The following is a 23,646-nucleotide window of genomic DNA, read 5'->3' as shown; positions in this document are numbered from 1 at the left end:
TATATTATTTATAACATGAACGGAACTTATTTGGCTGCAGAAGATTTTTTGACAATCAATGATAACACAAAATACGTATTTTCATGCCAGTACCGAAGTATTATATATATATAAATGTATTCATGTATATATTATGTTATGTTTTGTAAAAATTAACGGTGAGAGGTAAATACACTATTTGTACTCCTACAGCTATAAATGATCGTTAAGTATTAATAAACAACCACAATAGAATAAAACATTCATTCTAAATTATTTAGATGTTTGTGATTTATTTTTATCTCAATTTGACAGACGACCTGCACTTTTAAGTTTTCAATTGTACATAATCATAATGACCACCCTAAGGCCCTTTTACTGTACAAAGAATGCCATTATCTTACGTGCCCTTGACTATAAATGAAACGTCTGTAGAAGGTTAAACTTTAATTTTCAAGAGAATAAAAGACCACATCAGTGGCGGATTTAGAATTTTTCATAAGTTGGGGCCCACTGACTGCCTAATAGGGGGCCCGCTCTAGTCATGCTTCAGTTATTCCCTATATAATCAACTTTTTTAACAAGTTTAAGATCTATATCAAGATATTTCATAAGAATAGCAATACAACTAAACTAACTATTTTTGTTTAAACTATTTAGTGATCTAGAGACATTCAGGGCTTCAGAGAGAAGGATATCATCAGACTTTAATATATATTTATAATATCTAAACAAATTAAAATTAATTCAAGAAATAAGGGATATCTTCCTATTTCACCCAATACAGCTATATTTGTAGATTTTTTTTTACCTAAACCCATAGAAAATTTACAGAATTTGACATGAATACTTTCTTTCGTTCGTTGGTTCTATTGCTTTCTTATAAGCAGTTGCTCTCAAACGTGTATGTAAAAATAATAGAATGTATCCATAGTACGCGGATGCCTCACTCGCACTATCATTTGTCTATTTTCAGTGAACCGTGAAATTGGGATCAAAGCTCTAATTTGGCATTAAAATTAGAAAGGTCATATCATATATATAAGGAACATGTACTAAGTTTCAAATTGATTGGACTTCAACTCAGCAAAAACTACCTTGACAATAAACTTTCACCTGAAGCGGGAATAACGCTCGGACGGACGGACGGACGGACGAACAAACGTATGCACTGACCGAAACACAAAATGCACATAGATGGAACATGCAAAACAATTATTAGGTTCAGTTTTTCATCCGTATATCTTGATTGAACTACCAATGAAATAATATAGTTTGTGGAAGCAGTATAGCATATGTTTATAAAAGCGTGTGACACGATTTTGATAAGTTATGAGGGCCAGTAATAAGTTTTAGAGAACGCCAGTTGGCACCATTTGAAAGGTGTTGTTTTGGAAGATTTTTGTGAGATATTTGAAACGAGTGCAAAGACTGACGCTACCACTACATAAGGCTAGATAGGATCAACTTTGATCAAATTGATGGACTATCGAGTTACTCTATTGTACTAGGCTATTTGTCTCCTCATAAGTGCTTTTGGCGTCCTCATCCAAAAAGGTCATTGATAATGAACACCTATGTTGTAAATAATACTTCGATTGAAAGTGAAACCACGTTTCCTACGCCAAGGTTAAATAATATCATACTCTTATAAACAATTATCAAGTACAGTTTTTCTTCCGTATGGTACATTTTCATCTTGGTTGAACTGCTAATGAAATGTTATACTTATGTAAAAAAGGGAACAAAAAAATGAAGGGTCAGTAATAAGTTTTAGAGAAAACCAGTTGGCACCATTTGAAATGTTTTGCTTGAAAGATTTTTTATGAGATACTCGAAACATATACTGTAGCTAACACTACAAAAGGTTGGATGAGATTAACTTTATAGAATATCGAGTTACTCTATTGTAGGTTATTTGTCTCCTCAAAAGTACTATTGTCTATTGTCGTCCACATCCAAAAAAGTCAATAACAATAAACACCTAATGCACCTATGTTGTAAATAATACTTCGATTGAAAGTGAAACCAAGTTTCCTACGCAAAGAAAAATATTTCATGGCTGCCATAACTGATGCTTGCATGTAATAATGAATAACAACATATAAGTTTACAGATATAGTTACTTTTACCTACAAAGCATGGCGTTAACACAATGAATAGGGTGTAAATAAAAAAAGATGTTGGAAATACGTAAAAAGGGCAAACATTGTAGTATATATACATGTCAGCATCAGCTTGTCATATTTTAGAGTATTCCAAATAATGAAAATTATTACTCACAAGGAATACCAAACAATGATATTTTATATTATGTGGTTATGCCCACCAAAGTCACGAGTTTATTCAGCAGTTATCCTAAGTTAGCAACATCTTAAAATATTGGTATATCGTATCTTTTGAAATTGCTTATTTCTTAAAATGTAAATAAAACATGTTCAGTCATAAGTATTGACATCAGATCATTGCAAGTCTCAGTTATTTTTTCTTTTGTAGACTCGGGGTGATTAAGTATTTACATAATGTAATATTTTACAACCATAAGTTGACCTTTAGGTATGTTTTTCTTTTTTGTGTCGTTGGGTTGCTGTTGTATAGACGTATACCACACATCTCAGTTTCGTCGATACGTGTATATATTTTAACGATCACAATAAGGTTGCTGAAAAAAAGTAAACCTAGTTATAATTTTAAGCTATATTGATGTTAAAATTTTGAAGAAACATATTTTCGTACGAAAATGTCTGAAAAATGTATTTGTATAAATTATCTTTATATTGTATTCTTTCGTTATTGTAAAAAAATCACCCGGGTTTGATACATACACTTAAACATATGGGGATCGCAATAGAAAAAACATTTAATAAATGAATGTTCGAAGCTGAATAGATTGTTAATTTGGATTTATGGTTCACATAGAGAAGATAGGTAACATATCAGGCTATCTAAGAATCTAACAAATAAAACTAGAAAGTGAAACATATCCTAATATTTATTACAAACAATGCAATCAGGTAACATGAAAACTTTATTTATTCCAAACATATGGATTTCTTACGTAACATTTGACATTCATAAAGGTTGGTTCATAAACATGAAAAAACAGCGAACACTATACTTTCTTTAAAATGTTATTTCATTCTTCGAAAACCCTAGTAAAACTGTTTATTTTTAAGAAGATGCTATTGTGTGTAGACAAAAAGGAGTTTTTCGTCTGTGTCGTTTGGTTGCAGTTTTATCAGAGTATTTCATTATTCGTTTGTATTGATATCCGAATGTACCAGATGATGCTTCATTTTTACATCGAAATCGTGCAAATGGCTATGTTCACTTGTGTCAATATGTCTTTTGATGGAGTTAATCCATTTCAATTGATATTGTATCTATCTATGTTGAGATGTTACGTTATTGTTTCGGGTAAGGGTGAAGGTTGGTAACTATTAAAACGTTATAAGCCGCTGCATTTGTTTGCACCTGTCATAAGTCAGAAACCTAATTTTTAAGAGTTGTCGTTTGTTTATGTGGTTCATAAGTGTTTCTTGTTTCTCGCTTTTTATATAGACGAGACCGTTTTCCCGTTTGAATGGTTTACAGTAGTCATTTTGGAGGCCTTTATAGCTTGTTGTTCGGTGTAAGCCAATGCTCCGTGTTGAAGACCACACTTTGACTTATAATGGTTTTTCTTTTACAAATTGTGACTTGGATAGAGAATTGTCTCATTGGCAATCATACCACATCTTTTTATATCTATTTTATTTTTTGTCCAATCATCTTGTATTTTTTTAAATGCATGATATAAACAAATGTTAGAAAGAAAAATAAAGTAAAGTTGGCATTTAAAGCCACATTTTTCACGTCCAATTCAATGAAAACTATTTGAATTTTTTTATGAAAGTGCTCAAACTATGCAATGAAACCCATTTATGACAAAAAGGCACCCATCCCTATTTGTAAGCAGGTAGAAACATGTGACCCTGAAATCTGCCAAGTACGCTTATAAACTTACAAATTAAATCAGCTGTCTTTTTTTTAAACGAGATATGAGACAAACAGATGTGAAATGAAACAAAGGTTTCTACTCATTCTGGCAGAGATGAACGTAAATGTATTCTGTTATTTTTGTTATGTTCATTTGTCTTTTTATCTTAAACTTGAGCTACAGATCAGTGCGATGTATCCAGCAACAACCGTGTTCCCCTCCCAAAATGCTTCAGACGATTACGACTCAGAATTAAATTTTTCATTATTTTTATCATACACTCATTTGACACTGACATGATTCTAAGTATTGTTTTTATTAATTTTGTTAAACATTTACATCCTCGAACTTACCAATACCAGGCTTTATATATCATATAACTATAATCCTATAAAAACAGTTACTGAAACAATGTGCATATTTCATTTTTTTTTATTAATTATTTTTGGTGATTAAACACAACTTTTAAGCACCGCGTTTTGGCTATTTCATGCGGTTTTTCTTTTGGAGTGGAGGAGGCCATTGTTCCAGGAGAAAACAACCGAACTTCGATAGGAAAACTGACAATCCATGTTAATTAAGATTGTAGTCGAGTGCACCCACATGAGCGGAGTTCGAACTCACAACCTCGGTGTTGACTAGCTTGTGATTACAGTAGCTACTTAGACTACTCGGCCCCTATACATACTTTTTTGAGAAAAGAGGAGAAAGATACAAAAGGAATATTCGAACTAATAAGTCGATGACAAGGACATGGCTAGATTAAATACAAACAAAAGACAAACAACAGTATGCAAAACACGGAAAACAAACGAGTTGAGTCATATGTACCAACCTTCATGTCATTGACGAAAAAAAGGATGTGTTAAGGAGGTAGACCTAGGTTAAGGGAAATAACTCTTAAAATCATCAGTACGTTTGTGTCAACCATTTTCATAAATATATTCCAAGCTTCTAGGTTACATAGATTATTTCCAATCTGTTTCAGGTAAATGCTTAAAAAACATTGATGAAACTTGACTTTAACAAACACATAACTGATTTAAAGAGTTGTCTCCCTGAACAAAGGTCTACCACCTTAAAATGGGTCAATAAAAGTAAAATCACAAAACTACTGAACTCAGAGGAAAATCAAATCGGAAAGTCCATATTCATGGCAAAATCAAATCACAAAACACATAAAAAAAACGAATGGACAACATCTGTCATATTCCTGACTTGGTACAGGCATTTTCGATTCTAATACAATTTGGATGTAACAATTTTTTTTCATTGGCTAAAAGTTGACGTCAAATCCACAGTTGCCCAGGCGTAACTAAGGAGGGACTTGGGAATTGATTGAATCAACAAATGTTCGATTGCTACTATATAATCGAAAATAAAACAACACCTACGTCGAATTCGCCGTTTTAATGTTATTTTATCCTAATTTGAAGCGTACAGGTTACGTTATAACCTCCAGTTTGTAAGTTTTCATTTGTATGATATCACGTTTAGCCATGACGTCTTTGTGACAAAATTATTCATGAAGTTTCGCGGATTTTTGTCTATTTGTCAAATTTGACATTTTTTCAAAATTTATCGTATTTTTTCTTTTTATTATGCATTAGAATCGGAATGACAGTACTGTAGATGAAGAGTTGCCACCGTCAATTTTGATTTGACGGTCGCAAATCTCCGTTTTAATGTCTCCGCTACGCATCGCCAATAAAATTGCATTTGCGACCGTCAAATCTACAATTGACGGTGGCAACTCTTCAACTACAGTACTGTTATTCCTTAAATTTCGAAATTAAACCTGGTTTTATAGCGCTAAACCTCTCATTTTGTACGACAGTCTCATCAAATTCCGTTATTTTACAATGATGCTTGAACTAAACAGACATAATAAATAAAATAGTCAAAATATGGGTACATCAGTCATCATTGTGTTATAATTTTGAAAGAAACAATTCAACAGAACACAAAAGCATCTATCAAATTAAAAACACATGCATTGCTTCGCGTGTATGACGTCAGCTATTTTTGTCGTTCAATGTTTATACAAACAATTTTAGAATTTTCACATGAACAATGTTAGCATACAGGGTTAAGCAATCAAAAGTATGTAAGAATTAATTTCAGAAATAGGCCGAGATTTAAAATAGTCCAAAAGTTCTATAGAATTTATAAGAATCCACAAATGGTTCATTCCACTACGTTATTAAATAATTTGACGTTTGTGGTTCAACGTATTTTCTTAATAACTTAACGTACTGCTTTTAGTGAATTGTAGTACTTCATGTATCAATAACATGGATCTGAAGTCGAATTTCATTAAACATTAGAGCATGCTTCCTTCAAATAAAATTTGTAATACTAAAATATGTGTTAATCAATAGTTATTGCTCTTTTGATTTGCAACTTGTCACAAAAGGAAAACAAACACCACTCTTTTTCTGACTCAATTTACTATCCGACACCAAAATAAAGTTCAAAACAATAGATATCGAAAAGTGTTATTCATACACTGGATTTTCCTCAATGTGACAAGATTAACAATAATACGGCTGCATGTGTCCAAGTGATATATGGCAACAATATTGATAGACATAATCCACAAAGGAAATTAAAAACAAAAAATGCTTAATGGATGTGAATAAAAACATTATGGTGCAGAGAATCTTCACCTTGTTAACCTTAACATTAAAAGAACATTTTGTTTATCTAACAATGACCTTGGACATACACGAACCCTGTCTTCTGACACGCAAGAAAATCAAAGATCAAATATAATAACCATAATATGATAACTTGTAGATTAGTTATGTGTAAACCTGTAGATCTTTGATAATCCAATGTCAAAGAAAAAGAATTGAATAACTGAACTGAATCCAAAATAAAGGTTTATATAATGTATGAAAGACCGGTCGTGTGTTAACCTCTTGTGATGTCTCTTAGGTTTTATGTGTCGACGGGTTGGTTGTTTACTTGTTGACAAATATCCCAAAACAATACTATATTTGTTCTAATGGTCAAGTTACGACAATAATATAAAATCTCTTTTTTCGTTATTTTTATTTTCAATTGCGTGTGTTTGTGTGAGGCTGATGGAAAGGGGGATTCTCAATATGAATTAGCGAGTCTCTGTTTACACCAAGATGAAGAGGAACTGTGTGTGATCATTGATGTATATATGTTTTTAATTTAATCCTATTACAACTGATTAATATATTATAAGGTTAGAGCAGCAAACCATAAAGTGCAGTGATTTTATAAGGTAATATCAGCGCAGTTCAAAATACTAATTTTACTAGGTTTGAAGTGTTTTTGTTTTGTAACCACAAAGTAAAGTACGAGTCAATAGATAATACAGACACAAGTACAAGATGACAGAAAGTCATCTGTTTAAACAACGCTGCATACAGGGCTAAAGTTATGTCAACAACAACTTTTAATAAATCAGACGAGAGTTAAAGTTACCACACAAAGACAAGTAGTCGGCAATGTTTCTTTTTGATTGTTAACCAAATCTAGGGTGATACTTCCCCACGCATGCTTTGCATCAAAATTAAATTTCTTTGTTGTTGTATTAATACAGCAGATGATACTTGTTATTTACTTTATTTTCGACATATTGCTCACCATTAGGATGTTTTCATTGACTTCAATTACCGAATTGTAACAGCATGTATCATGTTATGTAGTGTGTCTAGAGAGACAATTAATTGCCTTTTTTGTAATTATTTTAAAACCACAAAAAGTATATATATCAATATAAACAGTTATAAAATGGTAAATCAAGTTCTCTCTCAAATAATGCCATGAAATTGGTTTTAAAATTCCTGACCACATCGAAATTAAAAAAAAGAATATATTCTGGTATACAACGCAAAATAAGATGACAAAGCTACATACGCGATTTTAATTATGGTCCCGCTTAATCTACCCAAGGAAGTCATCTACTTCTAAGTCTTCTTTATTCAGATTTAAAGAAAAAACAAACCAATCTGATAAAAAATTAAGTGATATCTTAAAGTCCTCCTTCGGCAAAATTACTTTAATTATGTTGAACGTTTACATGTAATAAAATTAGAAAACTAATTAATATCAAAACAAGTTAATAAATAATTTAAATAAGTGCTTACAAACTTGAAAGGAGACATATAGCAAAGAGGAAATTAAAAGAAAATTGCAAAAACAGCAAATGCTTACAATAGTTTGTAACGACGTATTTCTAAATAATACACTAAATTGTGGAACTATGATTCTGGGTTAATCGTCGTCATGCATGCTTGAGACAGAACGTTTGGAAAACGTCAAAATAAACCTTTTATGATCATACAAATCAAAGACCAGAACAGCTAACACTATATTAGGTCAGCTTGGAGAGTTGTCTTATTTGCAATTATACCACATCTTTTTTTTTATATTTGTCTGATTAGTCAGCGAGAACAGTGGTGTGCCGATATTTAAATCTCAGAAAATTATATGGAAGGAGGGACGAAAGATACCAAAGGGACAGTCAAATTCATAAATCTAAAACAAACTGACAACGCCATGGCTAAAAATGAAAAAGACAAACAAACAACAGCACACACGACACAACATAGAAAACTAAAGAATAAACAACACGAACCCCACCAAAAAACTATGGTGATCTCAGGTGCTCCGGAAGGGTAAGCAGATCCTGCTCCACATGCGGAACCCGTCGTGTTGCTTATGTGATAACAAATCCGGTAAATAGTCTAATTCGGTAGGTCACATTCATGAAAGGTAAGGGGATTGTAGTTACAACATAAGGAACATATCCGATATCATTTGTGAAACGGTTATTCCATAACGGTCAACCAACTCGTGATGTCGTCCGTAAAATTTACGAAGGGATGATTTCAACTTCACCATTTGGAACTCTTGGTTTAATAGCTTCCTTGTGAGCAGCAACCCTCTATCAAGAAAATCATGATAGGAAATGCAAGCACGGGAATATCGTATCAATTAAGAGATATATACCAAGTATGCAGGTGCTGCTGGAATGTTGCTACTTAGAAATGGAAAGTTCACAATTGGAAAGCTGAAATCAGTTTTGTTTTCAACCGACCCTCATTGTCAATTTCTAGATTTAAGTCAAGATATGAGGCCGACGTAACTGTATCTGTAGTAGCCTTTATCTCTAGCTTGATTGGATAGATGCGTTCCACATAGTCACCAAATTTTGAATTATTTAGTGAAAGAACATCATCTATATAGCGAAAAGTAGAGTTAAAGGATATTGCTAACTTCTTATCTTTCTTCCTAAGAAGTTCCTGCATGAAGTCAGCCTCATAATAATAAAGAAACAAGTCGGCAAGTAGAGGGGCACAGTTTGTTCCCATTGGAATGCCGACAGTCTGTTGAAAAACACGTCCTCCGAACGTAACAAATATGTTGTCAATCAAGAAATCAATCATCTTGATAATATCAGTTTCAGAGAATTTTTTGTTCGAATCAGAGTGATCCTTTACAAAGTAGGATTTATCCCTCCCTAAGACAATATACTTGTATCTACGTTGGCCATTCTTTTTTACGAAGCAAAGAAATATCAACTGTTTCAATTTGTCTTTTATTTTGGAATAGGGAATACTAGTGTACAGAGTAGAAAAGTCAAATGTTTTAATACTGTTACAAGATGAAAGAGAGTTAGATTGTATGTACTCTAAAAGATCTTTTAAATTTTTAAGTATCCACATCTGATTCACGCCCCCTCTAGAATAGGCAGTTTCACAATAACTTTGAAGCCCGTCTTTGATTGCTGATAAAATAGATGTTAATAATTTAGAAAGAGGTTTCGTGGAGCACTTGGAAGACCCAGCAATATACCGTTGTTTGTAAGGACACTTATGTAGTTTAGGTATCCAATACAGTGATGGCAGATCCAGTTCTTCATCTTTGGTTGAAATTTCAAAGGAACACAGAATAGACCTATGATTATCCAGGATTTCCTCTTTGGTAAGTGTCGTGAGGGTATATGTTGAGTTTCCAAGTGAATTGTCAATACCTAATTCGTTTATCAAGCAGTTAATGTAATGAGTTTTACATACAAAAACGATGTTGTTTGGGGCTTTATCTGCGGGGACAACAACATATTTGTCATGGAGGTAGGATAGGTGTTTTGCAACATTTGGGTCTTTAAAGATTGACGTAGCATGGGCATTGATAGACCCATTCAGTTTCTTAATTCTGATTTGTATCAACGACCTCACTGCCTTAATCCATTCGGAAAGAGTGTCTACGTCTTCCTTCTCGCGCTTAGCCCATTGCCTGGAAGATATCTTAAAGATACAAGTCAAGATATAAAACAACTGAGGGAATCACAATCACAGCTGAAGCACCATCACTTCATTTTATTTACCGCAATTTTAAAATAATTATATTATTTTAATCATACCAGAGCCAATACATTTTACTAGGTGGATGGTATCCTCGGGGTCTAATAATTCACCATCAGCCAACCCGACCAAAAAGAAGTAAACACGTATGAAACAGTGCATATTTTATTGCAGAAAATATATATATTTTTTTTTATAACATATAAGCTATTTATATTCAATATTTTAGCCTATGTGCTGGTGACTTTCGTAGTGTTTTATAATAACTGCGACTTTTGCGACATTTATGAATTCGTATAACATGTACTGTGTCTATTTTGAAGAGGAAAACAAACGCATTTTTGTTATTCAACAATAAGTTATGTTCTGAGTACCATATTCCTTTTGATGATTAAGAGAATTCATGTTGATACATGTTATGTAAGAAGTAGAATAACAAAAATACTGAAATCTGAGGAAGATTCAAAACAAAAAGTCCCTATTCAAATGACAAAATCAAAAGCTCAAACACATCAAACGAATGGATAACAACTGTCATATTCCTGATTTGGTATGTTTACCATTTATACATTAAGTCCAATGGATTTTCAAAGAACTTCCTATCTATCATTTTATTTTGATAAATCTTTACATCTTAGTATACGTTTTACGTGGATAACCAAAAATGCGCAGTCTTTTTTGCTAATTTTATTGCCGTTATCTTATATCAAAGTTTTAATTTTATTTCATTTGAAGGATACTCACATTACGAAAATATTAGGGCATCGGATTAATCAGCAGGTCTTTGTTGTGCAGAAACAATATAGGTGTGCGAATACTCCTTACGTTTAACACATTAAGAATAAAGATTAATAAATTGCTATTTGGATTTGAAAGTAATCTTGCGTAAAGACAACACGCTCTTCCTTAATCGACGTCAAACCATAATTTGCCATTTGCCATTCTGTTACAGATCAGTTGAATTTTTGGTCCGTTTTTTTTCAGAAACATTTAGACATTCTGTGAATTTTAACAAAACCGTCTTATTTAGTTTGACAAAGCCACATTTTATTTAGGGTGCACGTATGTTACTGCACAGCAATTGATCAAAGATTTCCAACAAAATCCAAAAATTAACATCACAACACAAATGCCAAAAAAGTAATCGAAGGATATATACCAATAAAAAATAGCCTTATTTAGTATCAAATAAACTTTTAATGTATCTTTCACAAAGCTGACGGTGCACAGCGGGTTCATGGCCACCTTGATGACTTTATCTTATAAAAAATGTCATGTTTATCTAACAATGTCCTTGAACATAAATAAATGAATACCTTATCTGTCACACAAGTAGTTCAAAAATCATATTTAACAGATATGTTGTAATAAGGAAAAAATTACGTGTCAGAATAGTACAATATATCTCAAATCCGACGGAGAGTTTTGATAATCCAAATAAGTCAAATACAAACAATACAGAATTTATAAACTAAAGGTCGTTGTTATCCTTACTTGCCTTCATACCTTTTCAGAAGACTTGTATTTTACACTGCTGGTGAACTGCTGGTGAACTGCTGACTACAGGATTATCAGGAGCTCAGTAGTGTGTGCTGTGGTTCTGACATAATTTAAAACAAATTTTCCCACACCCACCCTTGACAAATTTAGATAATTACTAAGAAACTGAGTTTTATCTCACTTAGACAGTGTAGAACCATATATAATTTTTGATATTTGATTGTATGGTTCCATTTTGGTCATTTACTACCAATGATTCTGCTTATTCATAAATCTCTGGCTTTCCAATGTTTGGTAAATCTAGAAAAGTGCTTCTACAAAAAGACATTTTTTATGTGTAATATTGAATTTCTTTTTTAAAAAGATTTAAAAATATTCCACTGCTTTACTGCATGCATGGTAATTGCACCCGAAAAGATAGTTAATATCCTGGTATCTAAGTTAATGGCTTCTCACTGCAGACATTATATCAGTTTTAATGAAAACATCTTGTTTTACAAACCGATAAGTTTACATTAGGGATTCATAAGCATGCTTTTTATCAAATCTGCAATAAGGCGACAGACCACTGACCAACAAAACAAGGTATATAATATATATAAAACCTGTTTGATGGAAACAGCAGAAAAGCAAAAAGTTGCTGGTAAACTGTTCTGTCTCTTTCTGGATATAATGTATGTACTACTGAAGTACTTTGTTTTTCCTTCCGTCTTTTAAAAACTTAAAGGAATGCAATTTAACAACAACACCTTGAGCCATTCCAATATAATTTTTGACCAAGTTGAAAAACAGAAAATCTCTAATAAGATCTCAAGGAGTAACAAGGCTTATATATTTGCCCTGCTATAATTGAGTAAGTGTCTCTACTCACTCGAAATGAAGCTTAATGTATGTACTGATTAATTGTCACTCGGTGGATGTAGTGAACAATATTTCAAATTTACATTGTACTTAGTTATTTTGAGTTTTTTAAGGATTGAAAAGAATTTTAAACAATATTCAACTTCGAAATTTCTTTGCTGTAGATTTGCCATTTATAAAAAGTGAATGTCATTTCCTTAGTGTTCGTGCTGCAGCGTGTTATTGTTATTTAATATGTATAATTTTGAAATGGTTTTTGTGCTAAAAATGCATGTCATTGCACTTATTAGATACCAGAACGATATAATATTGATGGTCAAATGCTTGTAATTATATTTCTTTTAAATATCATTCTTTACTGATCTATAATGATAAATTCAACGGGTTTTAAATCAAAGTGAAATCAATTGACACTACGTGATACGTTTTATACTAAGATATGCAGAATTATTTTGAAATGCGTATTGCTTGTTAAATTGTTTTTTTGTTAGAAATAATTGGTTTTGAAAATGAAATACCAAGATTGTTGTATAGATAACCTCACTTGATATTCAATTTCAATTATCTGATCAGGAATTTATTTCAATTTTTGCTAAATAAAACTTAAAAACGTTAGCTGTTAAGATAGCATGTGAAAAAAGGTTTTTAAAATGTAAACAAAAGTACCCCTGCAACTATTTTAATCAACCAAATAAATAATTAATGCTACTTAACCATGAAATTATATCTTGATTAATATAGTATAGATTATAATCGTTTTAAGATCTTTTTACATATTGTACTTTTTTTCACGAGAATTTAAAAACAAACTGATGTACTTGTAGAATGACAGGATATTGATACTATCAGTAAAATCTAAATTCAGTAGGTCGGGTTGTGCAGTGCAGAAATGTTAAACTACCTGATTCCTTGACGCATATTAAATAAAGTAATGCATATCAAAATATCATAGTGCTACATAATTACTGTTAAATGATCTTAAATAGTTGTTAAAAAGTCAAACAATATTTGAACATGTTCAGCACAAGCCAAATTCTGTGTATGCATGTCCCAAACAAAAGCCTGAAATCTGACGTTGGTTGTCCAGTTTAAATAGTTTCTCATTTTTTCAGTAATTATTGAAAGTAAGGCGGTGCGTTGTCGATAATAACTGCATAGAAAAGTGTTATTGTACTAATAACATTTAAAGTATCGATTATATACAGGTCGAATTCGAAACAAAATTTTTAAGTAACCAAAGCTTAGAAAAGATGTAATTTCACAGAAAATCATTGATATGACACTGATAATGAATTATATAAAAGCTAATATGCATCATAAACATAACACAAAAACAAAAACCACCGACGAGGTTGCTGACCTAAGATATCTATCTGATAAGCCCATTGACCATACATAAATTACCTTCTATATTATAATGGCTAGAGTTTAGTAAGTTGTACTTAACAAAACCTATTCGCGAACTGACTATAAAGGTTCTTTTTGAAGATAATGTTTTCTTAGTACTAGTAAGTTTAAAATGTGAGAAGAAATACTCTTGCCTGATGCCATTTTAAAGGAGCCTGTGAAATGGACATACGTCCTATCAATAAATACATTTTTGTATCATTTATAAAATATAATTGTTGTGTAATGAGAGATAATGTATAATGAAAATAATGTTGCCGCAATTACAAAATATGTTTTATTTTAAGCATGTTAATATTTAAATTTATAAGTACAAAAGAGAGTGATGTATTATCTCTTTAACTGTAGTTTCAGATACAATTGTATTATCCACAATAAAATATTTGTATAACAGATAACATTATGTTTCATAAAAGGTAACATTATAGATTATAAAATTGTAATAAAAGCGATTAATAAAACAATACAAATGTAAGAAAATAAAAATCCGAGGGGTAAATGAAATCCGAACCTTTGAAGGAACGGTGATCCTAACAACAGACTGATATTAGATGCACCAGGACGGCGTTTTGCTCAGCACCAAGTACTAATGGTATCAACAATAATCGATCAAGAACAAACGGAACAAAATTAAATTAATCCTATATTTATGTACATGAAGAATAACTAAAAGCTGCAAAAACATATCAAATGCGAGACAAAAGATACCTAAAAAAAGAAATATACCAACAGAAAACAATAGCACAAAACACAAAATAGAAACTACACACTGATCGTCTAGAACCCCAACAAAACATGGAGGGGATAACAGGTGCTACGGAAGAGTAAGCAGATCCTGCTCCACATATGGCACCCAGCGTGTTGCTCGTGTCAGTACAAACCCGGTGAAAAGCCTTTTACGGTAGGTCACATTTGGAAAAATTGAACGGGATTGTAGTTACTACATTAGAAAAATATCCTTTAGGCCACACCAATTTAATTTCTTGTTCTACGGATTTTTGGACTCCAAAATTTGGGGCGAGCGAGCGATTTGAAAATTTTTATAAAAAAATATTCAATTTGCAAATTTTTGAGGCGAAGCTTGAAAAGTAAAGGCGAGCGATTATAACTTTTTTTTTGTAAACACAAAATAATAGGTTTTGACAATATTAAAACTTGATTTATCACTTGTACTTTGACATTTCTTTAATTTCTGAAGTATTTTTTCCCTATTCACCAAGAAATAATTAAATGTATGTGTGACTGACAATGAGACAATTCTCCATTCAAATCATAATCAGTTTGGGGGCAACCCCTTAATGTTATAAATATCCCTTTTACATGTTTTATGAGGGATCAATATAAGTTATAATATATTTGTTTGTACAAAAGGGCTCATATTTTCTCATAGAACTATATATCTATCTGGTATTAAATGGTCAAAACATGTCCAAGAATTTAGTAATATTCCTGGACTTTAACCATGCATGTTAACACTTTTACTTTAGTTTAATATTATTCAAAATAAGTGGACCCCTCTTTTAGAAAAATTTGTTTAAAATATGATGTAACTCTCCTCTTTTTGAGTACAAAATTCTAAGTGTTCAAAGGTTTTGTATAGAAGAACTATACAAATCCTTGGTATTTCTATTTTCTTTTTTAAATCAGTAAAATGACCCCTTGTCTGAGGGAGGGTTGTTCTCAACCTGATAATAACTAACACAGGTCAAAGTACGGCCTTTTACACAGGGTTTTGATACAGACCAAACAGCAAGCTATAAAGGACCCCAAAATTATTAGCGTACACAATTCGAACAGAAAAACCAACGATCTAATTTATATATCCAAACGGGAAAATACCAATGAACAACATCAACAAATGATAACGGCTGAACGACATGCTCCAGAATCAATCAGGACAGGTACATAAACATGCAGCGGCTATGGATAGTTTTGTTTCACTAGCATACACTATAATTGCAGTTGAAGGCAAATCCTTCAGAAGTTCTTTGTACTTTATTCTTACAACGAACAGTTTTTGATAGGGTATATAAGTAAGGGGGAAAGAAACCAATTTTTGTTCTTCACGGAAATGCCCGCTGTTATAACTTTTTATCGGAGCACTCCAGGTTTCATGCTGAAACAAATATTCTTACAGATATTTACACAGTGTGGTGGGGTGCTTTTATGTTTAAAATCGTTATATACAGGTTAGATTGTGATTTAACAAATGTTGATATCTTTTTATAATATTTACAAAAAAAAAACGGTGCGGGAAATGGACATGATTACAATTCCGGATGCGGGAAGCGGGAATATAAAAAAAATAAAAAAATTCTGTTTTGAAAAAAATAGGTGCGGGTGGGTCCGTCGAACAAGGGATCGAATTGGTGTGGTCTTATCATCGGGGAAACTCATATTTCATAAATCCGTACCAAATCGCGATGGCGTCGTTAAATCTTACATAGGAATGATTTAATGTGCAAATATTTATTTAAATCTCAATAAAATATCATTTAATATACATATCTTTTAACTCTAATGTACCAGTTATAGTTGAAATTTGATTTTCGTTTCTACCTTCATGGATGCCAATAATACACGATAAAAGCTAATTTTACTACAAAATTCTATGTGTCCGTGTATATAACTGACCAGATCACATCCACCCATTCATAAAAACTGTCCGATATCTGTTTTAATTGAACGGAACATTGCGATGATAGTCGGTTTTGTCTTAATCTTTTTAGATAAATTTTAATATAATGATACATGGACAAATATTTCAGATTTTATCAATCGTCCCGAAGTAATTTTGTGCTTGTTTAACACACATCGAATAGTATGCCAAACGTACTTTGTACATCAACAGATGATTGGCAATGAGAGCTGAAATATCCCAAATAGATATGCTACTCTCTTTTCATAAATCTCACTTAAAACCTATCAAAGATATCAGTAACTGTTTTGTTGTACATGATTTTGTCAAAACAGTGATGATTTTAATTCGCAATTATACTTTATAGGTTATCACAGGTATATGCCCTTATGAATATAAAAGCGAAGGATAAATAAATGTACATAAAGTATATCGCATACAGGTCTGAATTTCTATCAAAATCGTGATGTCTCCCCAAGCTTATAAAGATGTAGATAAGTTTAACAAAAATATTAGTGATATGACATCTATAAAGAATTACCTATAATACAATATCTATTATCAAGATACAAAAAAGGAAACAACCGACGAGGTGTCTGACCCGAGATATTTATGTGATAAATAGTTATAAGCGCATTGACCATAAATGGTTCTTTATTGCGACAATGTTAGCTCAGTATTAGTAAGTTGAAAATGTGAAAAGAAATACTCTTGCATAGTTTCTTTTAAGGCTGCTTTTTATGAGGCATACGTCCTTTCTGTATATTCATCTTTTCATAAATAATTAAACATAAATGGATTGTGGTGTAATGATAGGTATTGATAATATAATTTTGCTGCAATTGCATAATTCATACTTGTTAATATTATGTCAATATCTATAGTGCAAAAAGGTCAGGCAATTAATTTTGATCACTAACGTATTATCTCTATAACAGTAGTTTAAATTAAAAATTTTATCAACCAATTATAAATACCATTCTAATAGAGCATAGGTCAGGGCTAATACATGTAGCAAATATAAGTTAATGTACCATGAGTGTATATGCATATAACTATAGATGTTAAAAATAGTATATGTGGAAAGCGCTTAAGCATATTATTGCGCAAGTAATAATACAAAAATTCAACAAAATATCGTCTAATGTAGGTAACTTTTTACTGTTGTGTACTAATTGTATTTGAAATTTGATATTGCTCTCTATCTTCAATAGTGTTTATAGTATACCATGGGGAAGTTATTACGACATTCTATGTATAAACGAATGTTGCTGACCAGATGACATCCACCCTTTCATAAAAACTGTCAAGAATGTTTACAAATTAAACAGAACAGGGTAATAAATGAAGGGTTTGTCTTAATCTCATTAGATAAATTGTAATTAAAGGAAGCTGACATTTATGACACCCCCATATTTGATAAACGTCAAACAAACAGAAAATCTAAAATTGACTTGTACTGACAAAACTTCAGTCAATCAAACATTTTGAATTTGAAAGTTCAAATATCTTGGTGATTTGGCAGTTACACCTTACAGCAAGTTAAGCAATACCAACTTTTTTTTAATTGTTGTATAGAATTGAGACCATTTCATACAATTTTTGAAACTATTGTCAACCCCCTAATATATTTTCAATTAATAAATATTTACTATTGTCTGATATGGTTCTTTGTTTTTAAAGATAAAGACCATTTGAGCAATCTTGTCCACCAAGAAAACAAATCATCAATGTGACAGCTTAACAAAATATAACAACTGAAAACGAAGGTTTTTGTCCTGGTAAATGTATGGCAAACAATCTTAAAAGTAAGAGTAAATTAAACCATTTGGTATTTAAGTATCGTTATTTTCTTATTTAGTAAATTAAAGCATGCCGAATAAGTATATCTATATAATAATATGTAATGTTTCTGAAAACTCAAGGTTTTTTTGTTGAAAATGCATGTCATTGCATTTATTTGATGTCAGAAAGATACGAATTGATGACCACACGGTGTTATTCGTTATATAGGAGGTATTCTATATGTCGATCTAAACTTTGCTGGTGTTTTTTTTTTTAAATATCAATTGTGAATAATCTATTCATCGGACGTTTCTTGAATCTTTGATGTGATAAAAAACACCTTTCATTCAAAAAGCCTCTATTATGGATTGAATTACAAGGCAATTGTATAACAAAACCGTTGTTCGATGTAGGGAACATTAATAACAATGTTTCCTATGTTATTTTTTACTTTTGTCAATTTGTATGTCAATACTCTTGACATAAAATGTATTCAGATGCACATTTTCAATTAATTTCAAAGACCCTTTAACGTTGGCTGACACACATTGGAACTTTTCCATAAAGTTGAATTGTGTTTGATATTTAATGAAACCATTGTGTTTATAAATTATGCTAAACACAATTGTGGTAAAGTTTGGCAAAGTGTAATTTAATGACTTTTGTTTAATAAATGATTTTTTAAATAAAACAAGTTTTTATAGTTTCCGTAAAATACTCGAACTCTAAGTTTTAATGATGATGAGACCCTGAAGCATCTGTATTGGACGTTATGTTTCAACAGTTAACCTGAAAGCTTGACTGTGAATCATCCAAATTCCTACTGATTTGTTTGATGATGTGTTATATATTTGTTTATATCGTTCATTTTTTGTTCATACATTAGACCGTTAGTTTTCTCGTTTGAAGTGTTTAACATTTGTCATTTCGGGGTCTTTTAGAGCTGAATTTACGATATGAACTTGGCATGAGGGCCGTACGGCGACCTATAGTCGTTAATTTCTGTTTCGTTTTGGTTGCTAATGGAGAGTGTCTCATCGGCAATCATATCACATCTTTTGTTTATAATTTTTTTTTTTACATTGAACAGTGCCTTTATTTACCATAATTTATTTAATACTTTAATGAACCTTTCTTGTTGGTTTAATTTGCACGGGATTTTTAAAGTTGAATCCGCATGAAATGTATCAGGATGTTAGTTTGAAGATGGCTTTAACAAGAAAAATACATGAAATTTGGTGTAATTGCACTGATATTGTATTAAACAAACACATTCGAATAATTCTATAACAGAAACAGAATAGGATATTTCATTTTCCAATCTTTGAGAGAAATGTGAATTGGCACATAAATGAAAACAACACGTTAAATTAAAATTGCATGCTCCCGAGGCATTTCGCAATTATTCCTGTCAGATTCTTGTACATGTACTACTTTGTAAACTATTTTTTTCATATTTAATATTTTTCATAGTATGGAGGTAGCATACTTTACAATATGGTTTTTCCTCATTGTTGAAAGTCGTGTATGGTAACCAGCTGTTGTTCATAATCATGTCCTTTGGTCATTGGTGGACTACTGTCTCACTGCCACGCACAACACATCGCTTTGTACGTATACAAAGTCTATACACATTAAGTATCGAACGACTTTTCTTCATTTTTTGAAAACGTTATATTGATAAATGATTATTTAAGACTTTCGAACTAGAAATGAGAAAATCTGAAGAAGTTTTCACAATAAATAACATATACTGGAAGCTTTTATCGAAGGGGCCCAACAATTGCCAAACGGTAACAGACAAAGAGTTTTGTTTGAATAAGGATTAGCGATACTTTGTTTAAAACTTCAAGATATTAATGAGCTGAGAATTTATCGAAATGCACATGTATGTGTTATAAATGCAATAAATAAGAAAAACAAATAAAAACTCAAATTATTAAGTTATTTTTACAGAGTAAATTAAGCAATGTGGCACAAAAACATATCAAACAGAAACTGGACCATGTTTAAGTAGATCCAAATAAAAGTGCATTCAAAGTTTTGTTCTAGTCTACATTTCATCCAAGTAATATATTTGAAAAGAAAGAAAATAAAGACCTCCACCTCGTTCATCATTTGTTATTTACAGAAAAATGTATTTCCGTCGTTCGTAAATCAATATGCGTTTCCTTGTCTTTTTACAAATCCGAGGTTTTATTCTTAAAATGTATGTCATTGCATTTATTTGATTCCAAAGAGATACTATATTGATTACCACACGGTGTTCATTGTGTTTAAGTTCTTTGTATGTCAACAATCGAAAATTTGAACGTTTTTGAAATTTCAATTGTACTCATTTGAAGCTCCGTGAGGCTATTTAGATGTGATTTTGTTTTATTCCCCCGGACTTAATTAAAGACAGAATTAAATGGCAATTGTATCACATCCCCATTGTTCGATGTGGGGAACAGTAATAACAATTTTGTCTGTGTTTCATCGTACTTTGTAATTTTTTATGTCAACAATTTTAAACTAAATCTATTCAGGTGCATATTTTCAATTAATTTTAAACAAAAAACAAACAGAAACGTTGACTGACATAATTTAAAAAATTGTTAAAACGTTGGATATTTATACTTCATTGATTTAAGTGGTATAGGCAATGTCATTACACATCATGTAAATTTTGCAATGGAAAGTTTTGGTATAGAATAATTGTTCTATGTGTATCGATAGTGCAAGGATTTGTCTAGTTAGAAAGATTGGAATCTCGTGGACTTTTGCATAGACTGTAGTATAATGTCTTATGCAGCGCGAGATTTGTGTGATTACCCCTGATGCATTGCTCAAATTGCCTTGATTAATGGCGGATATTTGCATCGCCTAAACATACGATATGTAAGTATTACAATCCATATTTATCAAATGTTATGCTTGAAATAAAAAGTTTAAAATGGTCTGGTGTAACTAATGACTTTTACGATTGCAGTACGAATATACGGCTCTATAAAATTAATTTGCATATAGACCTAAGTGACCCCACCCTATCCCGCCTATGTGGGTGGTTCTAATATCATTTTTATTTTGACACTTCTTCCTCAAAAAACGGAGATGAGTGATAAAATTGATATTTTCTGAAAGAAATATGATTTCTTCATGTATTGAGTAAATTTCGTAGTGGTTTATGCATTAGTTTCCCTAATCCTAATTTGTCCGTTTCTTTGAGTTGATTACAACAAAAATGGTGTTCTGGAGCAAAAATTGGGGTGGCTTAGGAAAAATGAATAAAGTTCTACAATGGGCCTAGAGTTATGTTCAAATATGTTTACAAACGTAAAACATTGGTGATAAAGTGTATAGAAGAAAGCTCAAACCGCTAAATAATGGAACTGTGATATTTTTCTGTCATGAAAAATCAATGTGTTTCTCAGATAAATCGAAATTTACCAGGCCTAAGTTGGGAGGGGATTCAGTTGTCATAATCATCTGATATTTCCTTTCTGTTTCTACCGAAATTAAACCGTTAAACCATGTGTTTTGAAATAGTTTTACATCAATTTTAACAAGCCATGTTCCATAGAAAACACCATAGATTTACCTTTGCCAATGTGGAAAGGGACAGTGACTGGATGGTAATCTTTTCAATTGTTCAGCCCAATGTTTACTTCAGCCCGGCAGCTGACATTCCTAATTTTGTGAAAGTACATTTTGTACAAATGAGTGTACTTTTTTACTAACGTTAATACACCGCTCATGTAATTTAATAATGCATATGTAGTGCTGTTTTTGTCTTCATTATAAATCATTGCCACTTGGCTAAATTATGCATGTTATTGTTATGGACTACCTTCTTCTCTATCTCTTTGTATACCACATATCACATGCATTACAAGTCGAAGTAATTAACAAGGCTAAATTATTTTTTTCCTGCAAAGGCGTCAAATTAAACATTAAAAAAGGCTTACAAGATTTTACCTGCAACGGTGTCAAAGCATAAATCAAAATAGCCTTGCAAGATTTTTTCCTGCAACAGTTTGATATATATTATATATGAAGAATATCTGTTATCCGCAATATGTAACATTTATTTCATTAATTGTTATTTTTGGTGATCAATGGTGATGTTGTACCCTTTTAGACTGGTTATATATTATATTTTGTAGTGTACTGTATCCTCGACTGTATCATAATTTTATGATCCATCGCCCGTAAGATTTATCATTGGCTATCATTCAGTTATTTTATATATATATATTTATATTCATATCAAGATAGACCCAAATAGTTCCACCTTTTTTTCTAAGTCACTCAATATTAAATGTTCCCATATTTTTTGTTTGTTTGTTTTCAATACTGTGAAGATATGAAAATATCAATTTGTCGTTTGAACACACACACGCAAGGTATGACAATGTGCTACATAATTAATGATTAATATAGGTCCTGCATTAAAATTACCTATTATGATATGTAAATGTATATCATGTATATATACATAGTTTTGTAGTTAAGCAAGCACTATTAAATTAGAATATATTATATTTTTTGTGTGCGACATCTTACATGTCTTATAATCCTACAATATTAAACAAAAAATAGAAACATTGCTACATGTATAAATAATTTTTGAATTTGCATAAGCTGGCATATATGTAGCATAAACCTATAGAAAACTAACATAAATCTTGCAAATATAATTGTTTGAGCAGAGATCTTGAGGTAATATCATGAATATTGCGATTGTTAAGACATATTTGGTATTGGAATATATTGTTTAAGCCATATGCTATTGTATTATTATTGCCACTTGTAACTATATTACACATTTTTTTTCTAGTATAATCCAAAATGCCCATACTGGTGAATGTTAAGAAGAAAAGTCCAGGCACAAGAAAAGTCCCCAAAAAAGTCTAAGCAGTTTTGTGCCAAAATCAGTTGGCCATTCATGCACTAATCATGTGGACTAACATATGGCATGCCTTCAAATACAAATACTAGTGTATGGGTACAACTAAGTGAGGCTATTGACGAGAACGTTCCTCTGAATATCATTTATGGAAAGATATACCAACAGTATTTCATAGGATCATTAACATTTAATCTCTTATATCAAAACTTGAGAGCTACACTTTGTGTGTAGGGAACTTTGATAGTGACTTGCTAGATAA

Source organism: Mytilus edulis, chromosome 10, assembly GCF_963676685.1.
Source record: "Mytilus edulis chromosome 10, xbMytEdul2.2, whole genome shotgun sequence".
In the NCBI taxonomy this organism is placed as follows: domain Eukaryota; kingdom Metazoa; phylum Mollusca; class Bivalvia; order Mytilida; family Mytilidae; genus Mytilus; species Mytilus edulis.
This window is presented reverse-complemented; position numbering follows the sequence as displayed.